This window comes from Centrocercus urophasianus, unplaced genomic scaffold, assembly GCF_019232065.1.
Source record: "Centrocercus urophasianus isolate 14NV4802_14NV808 unplaced genomic scaffold, USGS_Curo_1.0 seq_20, whole genome shotgun sequence".
NCBI lineage: Eukaryota > Metazoa > Chordata > Aves > Galliformes > Phasianidae > Centrocercus > Centrocercus urophasianus.
Window position 1 is genome coordinate 7,205,637 of NW_024884756.1, and position 17,873 is coordinate 7,223,509.

At 41.5% G+C, this 17,873-nt stretch overlaps 1 non-coding gene across 1 annotated transcript; it reads left to right on the forward strand.

Annotated features, from left to right (window-relative positions):
* Positions 1–731: 731 nt before the first annotated feature.
* On the forward strand, positions 732–814 carry TRNAL-CAG. The gene has a single exon. It is a non-coding gene; the product is annotated as a tRNA-Leu (tRNA).
* The last annotated feature ends 17,059 nt before the right edge of the window (positions 815–17,873 follow it).

The following is a 17,873-nucleotide window of genomic DNA, read 5'->3' on the forward strand; positions in this document are numbered from 1 at the left end:
CTGTAGGTGCTCTTTCCTATAGCACAGCAAATGTGATTCCTGTGCCAGAAACTCAAAAATAGATACATGACTCTATGTAAGTGAATATGAAGCACTCCTCAAGCTTCTGAGAGCTTCCTGGTGTTACTTCCTCAGTTGGTGTGGATCTCTGTGTCTTGACTCTTGCCTCAGGCAGTTGTTTTCTGGAGCTTTTTGGAAGTTCTAAAGTGAGGGAAGAAAAACAATGAAACTGTCATCAAACTGAAGAAAAAAAATAACCCTCACTATGTAAAATAATAATAACAATAATAATAATAAATAGGAGCCTGCTGTGACACAGTAAGCTTGAAAAGTTGAAGTGGAAAATGTTGCTAAATCTTTCTTAGTCTGTCAGTGAAAGAACATGCTATGAGCTTTATCCTTCTCTTTAAGCTGTGAAGAAAGCTCAAATAAATTGAATTAAGTAGCTGATACGACATTTAGCTCAATGTACCCTACAGCTCATTTGTTGCAGAGAAAGCAGCCACTACTCAATATGCAGCCAGGATTAAATGTAAGCCTACCTGGTGAAGGCTTAATAGTTGTTGTTGTTGTTGTTTTGTTTTTTTAACTCCAAAGGGGAAGCTTAGTTTTATTGCCCTGACCAGTTCAGGTGTATTATAATTTAGAAACAAATTACCATTTAGAATTTAAAAACAAACAAAACAAAACAACAACAAAAAAAAACAATTTTAGGACTGTAATTTCTATGAGTCAGGATGGCCGAGCGGTCTAAGGCGCTGCGTTCAGGTCGCAGTCTCCCCTGGAGGCGTGGGTTCAAATCCCACTCCTGACAATTACTTTTGGCCTGTAACTAGCGGTGTTCCTTTGGCATTGGTACTGGGTTCAGTCTTGTTTCGACATCTTCATCAACGACCTGGACCAAGGGGAATAGAGTTAATCCTCACCAAGTTTGCTGCCAATGTGAAGCTGGGAGTAGCTGACACGCCAGAAGGAAGTGCTGCCCTTCAATGGGACCTGGACAGAATGGAAAATTGAGCAGGGAGAAACCTGATGAGATTGAGTAAGAGCAGATGTGAAATCCTACACGTGGGGAGGAATAATTGTGTGCCTCAGTACAGGTTTGGGGCTGATCTGCTGGAGAGGAACTTGGTGGAGAAGGACCTGGCTGCCTGCTGAGCAACAGGTCAGCTATCAGCCAGCTGTGTGCCCTTGTGGCCAAGAAAGCCAATGGTACACTGGGGTTTGCTAAAAAAGAGCATGGCCAGCAGGTCAGGGAGGTGAACTTTACCCTGTATTCTGCCGTTGTAATGATACACCTGTCTCCAGTTCTGGGCTCCTCAGTTCAAAAAAGACAGGGATCTCCTAGAGAGGGTCCAGTGGAGGGCCACAAAGATGAGTAGGGGCCTGGAGCATCTCCCATACAAGGAAAGGCTGAGAGATATAGGGCTGTTCAACCTTGAGAAGAGAAGGCTGGGGGGAATCTCATAACCATTTATGGATACCTAAAATGCAGGAGTCAAATGAATGGGGCTCTTTTCAGTGGTGTGCAGCCACAGGGCAGGGGACGACAGGCAAAAAGTGGAGCACAGAAAGTTCTGTATAAACATGTACAAGAACTTCTTCACTGTGATGATGACAGAGCACTGGAACAAGACTGCTAGAGAGGTTGTGAAGTCTCCTTCTCTGGAGATACTCAACACCTTCCTGGATGCTTTCCAGCTCGACCTGCTGTAAGTGGATGGTTGGACTAGGTGATCTCTAGAGATCCTTTCTGACTCCTGTGATACTGTGATTCTATGAATTTACCAGTGTAATTTAAATATATAGTGGTAAATATTTGCATAAAATATGACTGTGCTGTGTAAAGTTTCTCTTGTGTTCATTTAAAGTTAATTTCAGCAATGCAGTTTTGGGGTGCACTTTACTGTTATTCTGCTTTGAAAGGGAACCTACGATTTTTAGTCAGTTTATGTGTAAGTAAATATAAGCAGCTTTATTCATGCTGATCCTCCCCATAAGGCATAACGTTACTCTCTCTTGCTGTTGACTTTCACAAGTACTTGTGACTTCTGCATCCTTCCCTGTGTGTGACGTGTTTGTCTTTGGCAGATCAGCATCCTTTTAAGTTTTGTACCAGCTTCTATTTCCAATATGAGATTGAAAGGCTTTATTTAAGTGGAAGAAGATTCATAGCTAGATAATGTGGAGGTACATATCCCGTGATTTTGGGCATCTGTTTCATTTTACTTTTCTTTTTTTATCTTCTTTCACTACCTGACACCCACTCAACTTTTGAGTATCTGTATTCCGTTAGTTGAAGCACCATGCTTGTTTTGTCAGAAGTCAATATCTGAGGAGTATGTTAGATTTATCCTTATTGTAAACTTTTTAATTCTGATTTTTCTGTTACTTCAGCAAATAGTCTCTACTGTTCATACGCTTTCTTTTCCAGCTACCTGACTTCCATCTTTTTTTCTTATTTCTGCTGCCGCCTTCATCCCTTGCAGCCTCTTCCTCTAGAAAGAAGTTCACTCTTCCACCCATGCATGGCTTTTGCACTCTTGCTTTCTTTTAGTTACCCACAACTGCCTTTTCTCCATCCCTCCTTCTAGCTACAGCTTCCTTCTTCCCCAGCACTCACTGCTGTCAAGAGCAACTTAAAGTTGGAAATACCTTTTTGTTGAACTATAAAGCCAGTTTTCTAAGTCATTAATCTGAGGTTGAAAGACCATGTTTGGCTCTTTTTCTGTTCCTTGCAAGTTCCTACTGTTTCTTCCCCCTCCAACCATCCTATTTATATTGTTACATCTCTTTCCCTGCCTGTTTTAGTGCCCCTCACTCAACAATTTCCTTCTGTGTTTGCATGTAATTTAAGAGGTGGGTTGCTAAACGAATATTCTAAAACATCTGCAAAATTCAGTACAGTAGACTTGCATTAAACTTTTAGGGGACATAGTTTTCAGTATTACTGTGCTAGTTGATGTGGGGGGAAAAAATTAACAAAAAAAAGCTTTGAAACTAATTTATTTTCAGAGCCCCAAACTCCTCATGTTCTGAAGACTGTATATTCTACCCAGAAGAGTGGACTATTATTGCCATTCATTGGAACAAAACTATTCTGTGTACAGAACTCTGTATATGGTCCAAAATTTCAACATCATTAGGGGATGTTGTCTTTAATGACTGTTCTAAATTCCACTTTTTTACAACCGTTTTGTGAAATTGGTTGTGGAGACAGGTGGGTATTTACACTGAGAATTAGTTGCGCTCTGGAGAAAACCACTCATAGCAGGAATACTCACTTCAGCTGAAATGGAGATAAGTAATTTGAGGGTGACTTACTCAAGTTTTGAAATAGTTCACACTATGTTAGAAGATGAGGGGTAGATAAATGGTGAACAACTGGGAAGCTGGCTCTGAAGCACGTGCTCTTGAATTTGGACACCGACTAATCTGTTTTGGCTGTTGCTGGCACTGCAAATAACAGCATAATGCAAAACCTTCCTGTTTCTTCCCACTCTTCCAATCTTTTCTCTCCACTGAGGGCAAGCAGTGGCCACGGCCAAGCCATCAATTGCAGAAGTGGGGGCAGTGTGGCTGGGGTCTCTTGCATGGCCAAGCCTGCAATCTCCCTGTCCCTGTTGTAGCTTGGCTTTTTTTCCTCAAATATAAATTACTTCTGCTGATTTTCTTCTGAGCTAGATCCTTTGCCTCATCTGAAAGACAAGTCGTGCTCTTAAGACTTCATCACGAACTAAGTGATGTTAAGTAAATTTTGTAGACTGTTTTTTCATCTTGTCCAAAAGCTATTCATGCAGTTCTTTCTCCTTGAGAGTGTCTTTGGGATGTCTTTGGTTTGTTTTTCTCTAACTGATCACCCACCAATTTAAATTTCACCTTGACTTTTGAAGACAGGCATCAATAAAACAAATGTTATGCTCTACATGCTCCTCTCATGTGCTTCAGTCATCTGTTTTCTTTTAACTTCATTTGTAAAATCTGTCAAATCCATGCTTTGCTCAAGTATAATAATGTGCACTTCACTCTGGAAACGTGCAGTTTCTAGTGGTGGTGTGTATGTGAACATAATTTTGTTGATGCAAGTCCCACAGACTTAAGGCTGGTGATTTCAAATAACGTTGCCTCCACCTGCACTGTGAGTGCCCTTTTCTCCTCTGTAACTGAAGAACTGAAGATAAGTAGCTTCAACCACATTTTATTCTCCTCTTCAACTTAGCTTAGCAGTGCTTCATGCTCCCCTAACATGCATATTATGGACTACATTGCCCCTGGGACTGATTATCTCCTTACAAGTCTTCTCTTTGCTGTTGTTGGCTGTTTGGGCACAAGCAGGGTTAAAAGGTATTGGCTGTTTTGGCTCTTTCTCATAGAACATCTAAAGTTCCCTTAACAGTCCATCATTGTCTATGCAGCCAGTTTGTTTTTTCCCTTCTGATCAGCATAGGTGTAGGACAGAGCATCTGGTAGAAGGCTGTTGTATGTGTCCTTTCTGGATCTCCGAGCGGTGCACCTTCCTGTGCTCCCAAAAGCTGCCTATGGGAACTTATAAGGAGCCTCATGTGTCCCTTATGTCACTGGACCTTTACTGGGAAACCTCTTACCATTACTGCTATTTGCAAAAGGATACAGCCTTCACTGGGGCTTTGCTTCAGAAGAAGTGATCTGGAAAGGATCTTATGGAAAATCTTGCATAGTCTGTGTTGCAAGAGGATATGGATATGCTCTCACGTTTCTGTAAAAGGCAGTGTTAGACTTTAAATGTTCCTGTTTTATCTTCTGTTTTTCTTCTCAAAATCTGTGTTACAATCTGAACCACTTTAAATTTCTCACTCACTATGTAAATGCTTTTTTTTTGTGTGTGTCAATGCAGAGAAAACTGAATTATTTGTTGTTTCCTAGTACCTGTTGAGACAGAGCTGTAGAAAGAACTGGGAGTCTCTCCTACCCTCAGTCTTGAAACAGGAGCACTCTCTTGTCTTGAAGGTCAGTGTAAATACCTTTTGGTCACACAGATGAGAGTTTGTGTGGGCAGTCACTTGAGGAATCCAGGTACTCACTCCTGTTCTAATAAGTGCCTATCTGCAGTTGCAGAATTATAATGATTCCTTTTCTGACCTCTCCATCCCAATTAACAGAAACAGTATTTATTCCAAATTCGCAAGTACAGATTAAAGACAAACAAAAACCCTGCTGAAGTGCAGTTAATGTCCTGCTTTCCAAGTAATAAGGAGGTGAAACTTATTCCTAGCAATCTGATTGCAGGTATACAGTAAGCATGCAGTTTAAGCACAAGATGTATGGGCAAAACCTATTTCTGAGATCTGTTCTGTGAATACAGTCTTTGATCATATTCCTTAAGATCAGAAGGCAGTCTGACAAATGAAGGGTAAGTGGGTTGATTGTAGCTGGTAAATGATGACTGGAATAATTCAGAGCTCCATGTAGGCAAATTCACACGCTTTCCTTATGGTGCTGTTTATTTTTCAAGAAGCCTCCAGTGTTTTTTGGTTTAAGCAGTGATGTCAGCCTCTTGGATGGTGTTCAACAAAGGAACTGCGTTTGTTTTAAGTTTTCCCAGTAGTTCCTTATGTCATATTATGGCTCCAAAGTAACTAAATATTGTCATCGTGTTTGGTTTGTGCGATTGAGTTCAATTCCCAAGCTGTGTAATGCTTCCAAAATACTCCAAGCCTGACATAAACTTCTAGAACAGTTGTAGTGCTGACAACAATGGGAAGTGTAACTGGTCAGCATTGCTGTGAATTCTTCCCAATTAAATAAAGATGTCATTTTTCTTCATGCTTGTACTTGAAAGGATGCTGTTGTAAAATAGCGAGGCTGAGGAGTGTAAACTATCAGTAGTAAATAGGGATTTTCAGTGCGGCGGTTTCTGTTGGTAAAAGACATCTAAGAGGCTTTTCCGTACATTGGATGTAGGTTTGCTTCAGAGATTTTCAAGGAGATGTTGAATGAATGCATTGATTTACAGATATTGGAGCGTTGCAGGAAAATGAAATGGCGAGTGCAGTTGAGATTCTCTGCCATTTAGAAACTAAGGATTCATCTAGACTGTAAGAGGGCCGTGAAACAGGTGTAGTGGAAAAGAAGGCTGACTCAAACATATTTAATCAGATGTAGACTCAAGGTAATGATGAATAATGACTACATACATTTGTAAACAGGTGCAAAGCGTTTTTTTCTGCCTGGAGAGTTGCCAGGGTTATGTGATAGCTTAATATTTCAGCTTGAACTGCAGCTGGAAAGGCAATGATATTGAGTGATTTTCATTATCTGTTCTGCATTGCTGAAGTGGATGTAGTCATGTAAAGTAATACTTTAAAAAACCTCATCAAATAGATTTTGCAAGAAGCTTCACAAACAAGAACTTCAAAAAGGAATATATATTTTTGCAAGCGATTTTACTCTTTCGGAAGCCGTGTAAAAGCTCTGGGCTGCTGCTTGATGCAGATTTAACAACAATTACTTGAAAATTCTGCCAAGCTGCAGTTATAAAAGGGCACGCTCCTGAGCTTGTCACCAATGCTGCTTTCTGATGTTGGTCTTGAAAATGGAGTGTTCTGCGGGACAGTCCAGCATCAGCTCTGAATTCTCTTCAGCATCACTGTGATAGCACCAGTTGCTTTCAGATGCTTCATGAATGCGCAGCAAAACTGCAGCCTCTAATCCAGGGTGGTTTGTGACACGTGCTTACATTGTGCTCATTAAGAAAACTTTACCAGTGTTTTATTTTCAAACTGCTTTTTGTGGACTCACTGTGGTCATGCTGTTGGTGTCTGTAAATGTGCTTAGTTTTGGTGTAGTAATAACACTGGTGTAGCTTCTTTCTGTCACTGCCTTATATGCTGAGCATCTATAATCACACATCTGATGTGTGCATCTTAGAAAGATATGCAAGTTTGTAGTATTTCTTAAGCCAGAAGAACAAGAAAGTAAAAGCATCACTTGCTTGAAGATTATTGCTTTCAGTTCAGTATAGAACACTTAAACAAACTTAATCAGGATCACTTGGTTTAAAAGTGTAAGTAGAGAGAATTTTTAACATGCATTGCTTCTATCTTTGGATTTCTGGACTTGGAAAATGTGTTTTCCCATATACTGAATTTACTGATACTAAGTATGTAACGTGGCTTAGCCTTCTACCGATGTTCTCAGTTGTACAGCTGTTTCAGACTGTTGGTTCAATACGTAACAATGCAAACCTATCATGTATAAGAACTTTTTTAATGCAGTATATCACGTTGTCTTATTTCAGAGAGATATTTCAGCTTGGAATATTCATTATCAATACTGAGAAAGGAGGATGCCAAAACCATATTGATGAATTATCCAGGTCCTTAGAAACCTCTAGTTAACTTTGTAAAGAGAAGTTTGTCCAAAACATTATGTTAATAACAGATATAATTTATTACCTTGGAAAATCCACTCTGTATTTTAAATTGGATTACTGCTGGATTCAGAAGGATGAAAAACCCTGCTGAAGTGTATCAGATTATTCACGGCCCATAGGGGAACTGCCTTGTAGAAAAGCAGGTGTCTCCTTTCACTAGGAATGCTTCACATTACAGGAACAGGATTTGGAGCAACAAATGGATGCCTGCAGGATCCTAAAAATCTCTGCTTCCTGATACTTTCCGTCCTTTTTCAACAAGCTTTTGGCAAGATGAGGCAAAAATCATGTTTACTTGAGTTTTGTACTTACATGTCAAAATCATGACCTCTTTCAAGTAATTTTTTTAGGGGGAGACAGAAGCTTTGCTACTAATGTAAAAATTCTTTTTTTTTTTTTTCCTCCTCTGTTCCTTTCCTTGTCATTAAAAACAGGATGTAATAATAAAACCACATTAACTGCTTCCATATTAGCCATGTTCAAGTAATTCCTGTACCTATCTCTTTCAGAGTTGTTTCCTTCCTAATGCCTGGCCTCCAAATTTACAGCAGAATGGCAGAAAGTCAAGGGTTGAAAGACCCCACATGTTATGGAAATAACAAGACAGTGAAAATTGGAGGAGCGAGGTGTTTTGGGGTTTGGAGGTAACTGCTGCATTGCTCTTTGTGGAGTAAGTTGGTCCCCAGGCAAGGGCAATCACGAGGCCTTGGAGATGTGGGTGTGTTGGTGGCTTCATGGGAGAAGCTGCTGATGTCTCAGCCTTCCAACCCTGTGCCGCCCAGAACTGAAGGAGTTCTCTGGGCTGTGCCTCTCTTGGGGAAGTCATGGTGGATAGCAAACAAAGACGAGATAAAAACTGCAAATCATAGGAAACAGTCCATCAGGGCTACTAATTGTGGATGTCTTTATGGATCAGGAGATTGAGAATGGCAGAAGTAACCCAGTAACATGCACAGGTCATGAACAAAGGCAAATCAGCTGGCAGCAGTACAAAAAAGGCTTCTGTTTTGTGGCTTCTGTATGCATAGGTCCTTAATTGTAAAGGGAAAAAAGGCATTTCAAAGGGATGGTGATAATGCATTATTCACCTTTGTCAAAGCAAGGAGTGCTTGATACTCTAATATTTTTTTAAGAGTTAATCTTTCTTTCTGTATTTGAAAGAAGTAATTCTTCCAGAAAAGAGGTGCACTTTGCTCTAAAAACAAGTGTTTGCCTGCATGTTTGTTCTGTTATAGCTCTCTGCTAATGCTTTATTCCGAAGAAGTGGTTGCAGTTCATCTTCTTGACAAGTAGCACTGAGCATCTGCTGTTAGTGGGCTATTTGCAGCACTGTTCTTGTAGTTGCTGTTTTATCACTTGATAGGTTTGTGTTGTTTCTCTTTTTCTCTAGGGATAGAAACTGGGTTTACAATTGAATGTAAGCTAGTGATCAGTTGGTGATAAACAGGTTCAGAAAAATAGAATAGAACCAGCAAGTTCTTACTTCTCTGTGCAGTCAGATTAGACCTCAGCACCACTGAGGTGATGTGAAGAGGGAACACATCATGGTAGGCTTTTACCTAAATTTCAAAGGAAGTTTCAAAGAGTGAAAATCCTTGGAGAATCTTTGCCCTGGTGTGCTTGGGGTAGATGTACTGCTCTGAGGAACGATACCGGGCTTGCCCTGACGTGACTTCGTCCATCTGAAAACCATATAACCTGACTTGAACACTCAGCATCTTTGTTGCACATCATTATGTTGCCTCTACAGAAAGGTATGCTATAGGAAACTACAAATAACTGTGTGGAGGATGGAGGAAAAAGAAGAGGTTTAATGGGATATTGCCCATTACTACTGCTCTAGGAGCCAATTTACCTTTAGAGTAGTACTTTGAAGGGCAAGCATAATGCTTTAATATGGGAGGAATTATTTTTGTTACTTATCTGCACTATCCTTAAGATAAAGATGCTTGCTTACATTTGGATCTTGCTGGTTCTGCTACATGGCACCGAAAGATAAAATTTGTGCATGGTAGGTTTTATTTTTTATTTTTTTTAGCCTTCTCCTGCTACTTCATTTTACTGTTTACCAAATAGGATGGAATGTTTTGGGGGTACAGTTAAATAAAACATGTTATTCTGTATATCCAAGTATGTTTCAGGAGCACTTACTGACTTAACTTTTGCAAGGGAGGAGAACATGCTAGGAAGCATATTCCCTGTATCATCAGAAATGGCTGTAAGGTTAGACACAGTGTCACAGTTACTAAGAGCTTTATTTGTTCAGCAATGTTGATGGTAAATGGGACGTAGGTTCATTATTTTGCCCCTTGTTTGAAAAAGGTCTGTGAGGCCATGCATCAGCTCAGAAAAGTCTGTGTTCCTCAAGGGATACTCAATCAATAGACTCCAAATAGTGTTGTTCTAGTGCACTGAACAACACATGAGTAAACCTGACAGAACTTGGCTCTGTAAGCATCATTTAATGTGAATTATAGCCTGCCCTGGGTTGAGCTCTTAATCAGGGAGGAGGCTATGGTGTGACACTGAACACGAGGCGTCTTGCAAAGCCACTTCTTCATCTGCAAGTTTATGCGTAATCAAACTTCCCTTTAATACCAAATACAGAAAATAGCAAAAAAGCATTTAAAAAAGGCCAACTGGAGACTTGTCTTTGAGCAGCCAAATTCCACTGCCTTGCTGGCAGTGAGAGTGAATGAAAATTGATTTTTGTTAACAGATGTGTCCAAAGCTAAATGAAAACTGTGTGCGTATGCTGTGAACTCTAACCAGAAATCTAGGTGCCTGGTTTCTGAAGAACAAACCAAACAAGTATTTGTGTCCTTCCATCCACTTGGCCGTGTAGCTTTTCTGATATTCTCAACTAAGTTAGTGGGGTGAACTACACTTACTTGTAGCCATCTCCATAGTGTGCTAAAGCAAGCAGCTGTAATGGCAGTATTCTCTTACATTCTTTCCATACATATAGAATAAAGATTATCCGATTACTTTAGCACAACTGGAATCTGGGATTGAAGGCTTTCGCCTTCCTTAGAAAAAATGATCATGAAATTCAGATTCCAGCTCATGATTTTGTCATCGAGTCCAATGGACTTTATTCATTGTTTTACTGTTCAATGGGATATGACCATCTGCTCAAACAAAAGAAGGTATCTCTGTAACTTTTCTGTAGAGGTGTCAGTAACTCTTCCAGTTCATCAAGCTGGCCAAACATCATTGCGAGAGGTCAAGCATTAAAAAAATCTTACTCATTAAATAACATAATTAAACTTCAAACATTTCAGCGCAATTGTTTCAAAACAATTTTTCCAGAAAGATTACAATGCGTTGTCTAATGCTGAGCGTGGGGTGTGTCAGAAAAAAAATATGGCTGCACTTGTGCTGGAGTGATTTAGTGCTAGAGGTAGCAAGGCATAGGCAGTTACAGGACTCATTGAAATGGATGCTTGTGTTTGGCACCTGTGTGTTAGATGGCACTCTCTAAAATGTCTCCCCAGGGCGATGGACACAGCCCCAGCCCTGCTAGAGTTCATGGAGTGCTGGGCAACCTTCTCAAACATAGGGTTTGAAATTTGGGTGGTTCTTTGTGGAACCGAGTGCTTGATTATTCTTGCAAGTCCCTTTCAATTCAGGATATTCTGTGATTCTATGATTCTGTTTCAAATTTACTACTGAATTTTCTTTTTTGAGTTCATTTTTTATATGTTGTCGGGTTGCCAAATGTTTGGATGAAAAATAAAATTTTAAGAAGAACTTCTTGGAAAATACCAATCTACTGCATTTATTACAATGGATAGGAGTCTAGGAGAAGTCTGGGAATTCTGGGAGATTTCAGTGGTGTAATCCATAAATCTATCACCTTGTCATGTCCCAAAGGAGCAGTTACCAAGTTATTTACTATCTGAAGAAGAATACAGTTTGAGGTATGGTTTGCCGTATTTTGTAGAAAAAATAATTTAAGGTGGAAGAGGTCAGTTGTCTCATGAATTCATTATGCTTTTTCCACCTGACTTTCTGGGTCCTACCTGTAGGATATTTGACAACTTATGTTCTCATGTATAGCGCGTTCTGTAAAGAATGTGAAGCATGTCACTCTCTTGAACAGAAGAAGTTGAAAGCCAAGAGTGCCAGCACACTGCAGTGGCCAGTAGAATGAGGCCTCTTGTTGATCCAGTAAATTATTATTTCTATCACAATTTCAGTAATAAAAACTAGTGTCAGTGCAAGGTCCCTGAATCTCATTTGCAAGTTAGTGCCCCAAGTCCTTGGTTTCTGACTAGTTTTCCTAAGTTTACAGGGAAGCAAGTGAAGGTTTCTTTTATTGTTTGTTTCTTTTTGTTGTAATAGGTACATAATTTTTATGGATGAAAATTTGGTGATTCTTTTTCCAGGAAGTTGGTGGTACAGGAAAGTACAAAAGATGCTGTCACTGAATGACAACTGTCTGATTTGGCCTTCTGTTATCATCCTGTTGACATGGATGGATGAAGGCTGCTCTGGACATGGAAACCTTATTCTTTGGCTTAAGAAAGAGACAGGAGGCCATTATTGAAATTGTCTTTGAGCTTAACTGTTCTAGCCAAGTTTCTCAGTTTAATCCGTATTTCAATGTTTAGCACATCTTGAACAGGTGTAACACATAGAAAGCAATGCTCTGAAAGGTTTTAAAGCACTTCACTGACTTCCCTGATTTCTTCATTGCAGCCCAGAAGTGTTGCAGCCACAAGAAGCTAAGAAATAGCTGTCAAAATAATGAGCTGAGTTGTTAAATGGTGCATTTGTTTTTTTCCTGTCCATGCTGATAATAGCAACTTGTACCTTGTGGGAATTGTCCTTCTGCCCATCACGTAGGACTGTTCAAGGCATTGTGAGAATCAGTGAGTCATCTTGGGCAACTTTGCCTTTCAGGTTGGCTTTGCACTGCGAGTCCACCTGCTGCCATGGACCAGAAATCCCTGGCATAGCTGGTGCCTGGCTGTGCTGCTTCTGGCAGGTGTGGAGTGGTTCAAGTCCCCCCATAAACTTGTGGCCACGACACTTCCTCAAGTTCTTAAAAGCAGACTTCTTCACTTGTTGAGCAAACAGTCCGTAACAAACACTCACCATGATGCCTCCAGTGTGAGGAGGCACCTCTTTGAACCCGATTGCTCTGCAAATGCTTGGAGAGTCCTCATCTGCTGTATATTTTTGGATTACGTGCGATGTTTTGGTAGAGGCACTTGAGATGGACCCTGTGGCCGTGCAGCTTGCTCAGGAGCTGTAACAGCCCTGCACTTATGGGTATTTCTCCTATTCCCATGTCAGCCACCTTTCAAATAATCCAGTGAAAATCTTCACTGGTTTGCAAGCCTGCTGGCAAAGATGCTTGTGGCCTCTTTGTTGAGCAGGTGCTACAGCTCCCCTACAAAGAGAGCCCTGCCATCACAGGAATCCATACCTGTTTGCAAGCAGCTGTGCAGCCAGCTGAACCTGAGTGATAGCAAAGGAGGAATTCACAGCAGTCCTTTCTCTTTCTGCTTCTCTCTATCAGAAAAGAGGCTTGTTCTTTTTGCATAAGCTTCACAAAAGCGTAAAGTTGTTTTGAACTGGTTAAATGAAACCCGAGTACTTCTTCTAGATAAACCAGCAAATAGGTAGGTCAAATATCTGAGGGGACTCTGTTCCTTGTCTGAATGTGGTGGCATATTTGGGGATGGATTCTGCTTTGAAGACTTGCTTTCCTTGCTGCAGAAGTACTTAACAACCACGTTGTTAAGCCCTTACCACGTGCCTTATGCAACTGTGCTCTTTGAAAGAGCAGAGAGAATGGAGTGTGGGGCTTGTGGAGAGCCCAGCAGATTCAGCCTTATCAGCTCTACTGGGAGAAGCTCAAGGACTTGGTCCTGACCAGCTGACTTGCAGGCATACACCCAGCTTCTTGCTGCTCCATCATTCACTATTGTAAAACAAATTGTATTCACATCAGATATTTCTATCTAGACTGTAGTTGCATTTCTGCTTACAACAATACTTAACTATTTATAGTGATAATGCAGCAGAGGATATGGTTAGAGGACTTCTCAGGTGGCACAGAATGCCACTCTTTCCTCCATCATAATGAAGATGGGAGGGATCTAGGCAGGCTCAGGCATTGGGCCCTGGAGAACCTCATGAGGTTTAACAAATTCAATGCAGGGTCTTGCATCTGGGTTGTGGCAACCCCTGCTATCAATACAAGCTGTAAAGATGGAGCACAGCCCTGCCAAAAAGGACTTGGGGGGTACTGAGGGATGGCAGCTTGACATGAGGCAGCCATGTGTCCTTGCAACCCAGAAAGCCAACTGTATCCTGGGCTACATCAAAAGAAGCACGGCTGGCCGGACGAGGGAGGTAACCCTGCTCCTCTATTCTGTGCTGGTGATACCTCATCTGGAGTACAATGCCCACATGTGGAGTTCTCAGCACAAGAGAAATACGGGCCTATTAGAGCATGTCTGGAGGAGAGCCACATAAACGATTGAAGGGATGGAGCACCTTCCCTACAAGGACTGGCTGAAAGAGTGGGGGCTGTTGAGCCTGGAGAAGAGAAGGCTCTGGGGAGATCTGAGAGTGGCCTTTCAGTATCTGAACGGGGGCTATAAGAAGGAAGGGGACTGACTATTTAGTAGGTTCTTGGTGACAGGACAAGGGGAAATGGTTTCAAACTAAAAGAGGGGAGATTTAGACTGGATATAAGGAAGAAGTTTTTTACGGTAAGGATGGTGCAGTACTGGAACAGGTAGCCCAGTGAGATGGTTGGGTACCCCATCCTTGGAGACATTCAAGGTCAGGCTAGATGGAGCTCTGAGCATTCTAAGTGTAGGTGTTCCTCTTCACTGTGGGAGGATTGGGTTAAGTGATCTTTAACAGTCCATCTTAACTCAAATGATTTTATGGTTTTATGGCTTTAAAATTATGTTATCAGAAAGATACATGTGTGTGACACATTGGTGTTTGCTGCAAGCCCATGGAGACATTGCTAACCAAGACCCATGGTAACGTTGCCAGGGAACAATTGGCTTCTGAATTAGCTTTAGTGTCCGTGGGAGCGGATCTGGGAAAGCCTCACAAAGGCTGCATAGCCAAAACCGAGTAATCACATTTGGTTCTAACTAAGCTCCTGCTGAATCACAGTCGAAAGAAATTTGTGGAACCAATCTTTGGTTGTTTTTCAGCTGAAGATCTGAAGTTTAGTCGTATCTAATTCCAAACAACAGATACAAAGGGTTGCATTGTACCTACTGTAGACTTAATTTACTTTGAGATCTGCTGTAAAAACGAAAAGGATTGTTGTGTACGATTATGTGGCAATGACAGTTTGGCACACATGTAATCAGATGGCTTCCTGTACACGTGACTGACATACAGCATTGGAGACGTAAAGGAATGGAAACTCATGAACAGTGAGAGATTCTGGCAGCATCTTTGAAAAGGCCAGCAGTCTTAACACATGCAGGTAATGGTAAGGCGCCAGGACAGCCACTGTCACTATGGCACAAAGGGAGCACAGGGCTGCCTAGGATCTGTTACCAGGCCAGTACTGTGCTGCCTAAAATCTGTGCTTTGAAATAAAACCAAGAAAAATGTCGTTCCCTATTGCAAATAACGTATGCTGAAAGAATACATAAGAAAAATCAGTAATACAGGTCTTTTTCACTAATAGTTAATATATTTTTCAGTAAAAGATTTTTTTCCCCTTTTTATTTTTAATTCTATATTCCTCAGACAGCTGTTTTTAAGGAAAGATAGGAATTGAATCCATTCAAATTTTATTTATTGATTTATTTAGTGAGAATAAAGCAGTAAAAATAAGGGCTTTTGGGGCTACTTTTCTTTCCCTGGAACCTGAGGCTTTTTGTGCATGTTCAGGTTTTGTCTTTGCTTTTATTTGGTTGGCTTTAGAAAATCTTACTGTGATTTTTTTTTTCATGAACAAAGGAGTCTAAAAAAAAAAATCATGAAAAGTTGCTAGCAGCTAATATTTTTGACAGAAATGAGCAAACGTAAGGTGATGATAAGCTCAAAAGAGATTATCATTGAGCTTGGATCTACATCAGGACTGGTTGACAAGGAGAGTTGAGGCAGTGGTATGAACCAGAGGGGTGAGATCCTTATAGAAATGAGAAGATACATCTGCAAGGATGCTTTGATAGCATTTCCAGTTTTGGTAAGGCATGGGAAAAATGAAATAAGCTGTCATACAAAAGAGCAGGTTCTGCTAGTGTTGGTTGGTGTGACCTTGCTAGTGGATGCCCCAGCCATACAGAGGTGGTTGCTGGAATGCTGGGTTCTTCTACACCTTTCTGGTGACTGACAGGCTGGCTGTGAATCCTGGTACCCACAGTCTGGTACTCCGATTCTGAGTGAGGGTGTGTCCACAAGCCAGTACATAGGTTTTGCCGTGCTGACCTATAGGCAGCGGCTAAATGCAGCATAAAAATCAATGCTCTCCTCCTAAACGTTCCTATATATAAATGATCACAAGTGCGGAAGACTCTAGAAACTCATAAGGAGGAGATAACATATAGGGTTTGAGTTGGAGAAATTTTTAGAGCGTCATGTTTCCCAAGCACTCCAAGCAGGAAGGGCATTTCGGATGCTGTTCCAGCAGTGACATGTGAGCAACACGCCAGAAAGCGATGGGCGAGGTGGAGCTCCTGCCTACCACGGTAGGTGCCAGGCACAGCCAAGGAGAAGGCTTTTTCCCCAGCACCTCGCTGCACTGCCCACGTGTCAGCGCGGCCGGCCCACGGCATACAGTAGGCAGCTGACCTCAGCCCGCAGGCATCTGCCTGACGTGGGACCACCTGGCGCCGCGCTGCAACCTGATGCTATAATGCGTGACAGCCAGGTGTTCGGTCTGCCTGGTTCATATGTCAGCGGGGCCGAACTTGACGGATAACGACATGAAAAATGGTGACGAATGTGCTGGCGGGAGAGAGGCTCCACGCTTGGCCAAAAGTGAGATAAGCCTCTCATTCAAAGGTGCACGTGCTGCAGTGCCGAGGGAGCCTGTGCCCTGTGTGCTGTTGTGTGTGCTGTCCGAAGGTGAGCGTTACTTCAGAGCGCTCCGTAGCGTCGGAATTTGCAGTGCGATCTCTGTAATATCGTTGCTCAGCTAGAACTGTCGTTTGTTTTCTCTCAGGTGAGAAACTGGTGAAGGGGGGGGAAGAAAAAAGGGACGATATTTCTGCTGGAAAAGCCCCCAGATCGAATCAGCTCACCTCTCATTGCCTTTTCTCAGCTAGGATTCATCTTGGCTGAATCCTTTCAGTGCTCAGAGGGATTACCTTTGCTTCTAATGGCTTAGTGCAGAACGATACATACATAGTAGAAAAGCAACAGGTTGGAAATTAACTTTGGTCTTTGACTTTCAGTGGAAGATATTTCTGTGCAGGACCTGTTTGCATACATAATTAGATTTAGAGAGTGTGGCAAGAGATGGCCTTTAGGTTACAAACTGATGTGTTACAGGTTGACTTATGGGCACTGAGCTGGTTTATTTTCCCTGGAAGCTGTACCATCTTGAAAACACACGCCAGATGAATCATGTCCACTTCAGAAGAAAATGAAGTCTCTCCTGTAGCTTCAAAATGAGCTTTAGCAGCCAAGGCTGATGAACGTCAGACAGATTTACACCCAAAGTGCTGCAAAGCTCATTGCCCATCTTTCCAGCTGACCTACAGATGGCTTCCAGGCTTCTCGTTGTCGGTACTTCTGGTGTACCAAACAATAGGCTGTAGAATATTCACTGCAATTTTGCTTCATAGCTGCTTAATGCTGAACAAACTGTATGCCTGCCCTTTTCTATTGCTCTTTGCACAAGTTTGCTTCAGGAGATGATGGCACTATAAGTCCTTTTTTTATATAAACAGCAAAGCGTGAGCAGAGCAGTATTTCATGCCTATACAAATTAATAAACTGGTCTTTGAATATTGTCAGGGCTTTTCTTTGCTAAGCAGGAGAGAGAACTGGAGCTTTAGCATTTCCAGAGCTTGTGAACATCCAATTTCGTTGATACAAAACACAATTCAAGGGAGCATTATGGTCAGACCGCTCACAGGGGCAGCTGAGTGGTTTGGTGAGCACATCTTTGCTGTGTGTTTTATTGCATCAGTGCACAGATAGCAGTGATATGCAGAGATGCTGCTGCTTTAAGCATTGTTCTTGGGATGAAGTTAATACGCCAGCTAGCTTGGATCATTAGATTGAGGTTCTTGGTGACTGCTTTGCTGAAATACATAGGTAATATAAATAATGTTTCTAGTTAGTGCCTTCTATCTACCTACTATTTCCTAATTTTTAATTTTTTTTCACTAAGTATTTAAGTGGACTTGGGATCATTTGGCTATTGAGTTTGTTGGGAACTTCATTTTATAACACCATGTTTTGTCTTGCTGTATCTTTAAAAGATGTAACCGCCTGGATTGGACTGTCCAAGTCT